General features: G+C 29.1%; 1 protein-coding gene across 2 annotated transcripts in view; it reads right to left on the bottom strand.

Moving 5' to 3' along the window:
* LOC106459159 (cyclin-G-associated kinase-like) overlaps positions 1-2,199 on the bottom strand; it is a 65,609-nt gene that overhangs the window by 53,721 nt on the left and 9,689 nt on the right. The window lies entirely within an intron of this gene.

The following is a 2,199-nucleotide window of genomic DNA, read 5'->3' as shown; positions in this document are numbered from 1 at the left end:
GGGGGGGGGCAATGGGCTGTGAACCATAAACCCTCAGATTTACAGACCAGCCATGCTAATCATTAGTCCATACTATGCCCAAAAGAAACAAATAAACTATGTTTGTTATTGTTTTACATTATATATTCTACAGCATTAAGTTAATGTTTCAGCACATTTGAAGGTTCTGTATTATGTCTAATAGTTTTCTTGACAAATTTAAAATGTAAAAAAATTGATGTTTGCCACTTTATATAACATTTCATGCCTAATACAGTATTTCATGTACTCTATACACCAATTTGAAGACATGTATTAACTTAAAAGTTGCACATTTATCACTAGCATATTTAACATGTATTTAACTTAATATACCATTTACTAGGTGATGTTTTTAAAACATTCTATTAGCCTTTTCATAGAGATTTAGTTTACAAAAATAACATTCTCAGACTATCATTCACACGTTCCAAATTTGACCCATGAATATTTTTATCGTATAAAAGTTGATTATCACAGAACAAAGCAAATAATTAAAAAAAAAATAACTGAATTTCCTGGCCATGAGTTATCTCCAAAAAAGTGAGTAAACCATGTCTTCCTGTAGCACATATTCAAATTCATTCTGACTTCTTATTTTTAGCAAATAGCCTTTGATAGACTAATTCTTTCAGCACTAATAATATTTCACTTATAAAATTTACCTTAAATGAATTTTACAACAAAATCACCATATAGTAAACACAAAGATATGAATATACACTAACACAAGAATCATGACTGCCTATTTTAAAAACAATAATATTTCTCAAAGAAAATCTAATGACTCATAAAATTTACTTTATATGAATTTTACAATAAAATCACCATATAATAAACACAAAGATATGCATATATAGTAACACAAGAATCATGACTGCCTATTTTAAAAACAATAATACTTCTCTAAGAAAATTTAATGACTCATAAAATTTACTTTATATGAATTTTACAACAAAATCACCATATGGTAAACATAAAACAGGTTTATTTCCTTAGTATAAGAAACATATCATATGTATATTACACATACATGCATTCATATACTGAGAGAAAATGACATGATAATTTGCTTAATTAGCATCCCTGTAAGCTATTGAATATAATTCATAGTATATCGGTGACATGAATTAACACTTAAACTATTCAGATAAAGCAAAGGATCTAAACAAAGGCACCCATGATAATCACTTTATCTTTCACAAAATAGACCTGTCAAATTTAAATTTGACAAATGTTTTTTTAATGATAAAATAGTAACCATTAAATTTTCAAAAAAAAATCTTTACTGATGAAACTTGACAAAAACTTACAAAATGCTTAATTGAAACAAACATACCATAATTAAGACTTCCAGAATTTAAACCTGTAAAAATGAGCTAAATGTGTACTAAATACTTCACACTTTCCTTCTATACTGTATGTACAGGTGAGTCAAATTAATTTCCAAAGAAGAATTTTTATGGTTTTGAACTTTTTTTTTTCATTCTCTGCACACATCACTTGAAGTATCCATATACAGTTTTATATAACTTATACTTGAAACCGTCGATACTTGATGAAACTTCATTATTACACAATTGGGGATAAAAAAGATCATTGTACGTTTTACAAAAACTTCATTTATTAATGACCACAGTTTTGCCAGGTGATGACAATGCCTTTACTGTTGAAACCTTGGTCATTAATAGATGAAGTTTTTGTGAAACGTTCAACTGTCTTTATTTTTTTCTTAATTCTGTACACATGCAGTTAACTCGAAAGCTAGTTTTATATCACCTTTCTACTTTAACTTTATACCTTCTATCTCATTTATTACTATCAATTAAACACTTTCATAAGTAACATTTTTAAATGAAAATTTGCTACTCTAAAACTACAATCCTATATTATTTTACAATGTACATTTGTGAACTTGTTTGTTTGTCCATGAACTTCTTCAGTTTTGAAGCTAGCAGGACCAAACTTGACATGTGGACTCAGGTGGCTCCTTATTTATATGGTGTAGCACCCCCCCCCCTTTTTAAGAGTTGCTTGATCTAAATCTTGCATTACAAATTTTGTCCCCCCTCCCGAATCCCACAAATGCCATATGGCCCCCCTCCTCTTGGGGTAGGTATAAAAGTACTAGGGATAACAGAAGAGTTTGATCAATATATTGGGGTTGCTGTGAATCATGAG

This window comes from Limulus polyphemus, unplaced genomic scaffold, assembly GCF_000517525.1.
Source record: "Limulus polyphemus unplaced genomic scaffold, Limulus_polyphemus-2.1.2 Scaffold569, whole genome shotgun sequence".
Taxonomy (NCBI): Eukaryota; Metazoa; Arthropoda; class Merostomata; order Xiphosura; family Limulidae; genus Limulus; species Limulus polyphemus.
The sequence above is the reverse complement of the archived record's forward strand: the minus strand, read 5'-3'. Positions and strand labels throughout refer to the sequence as shown.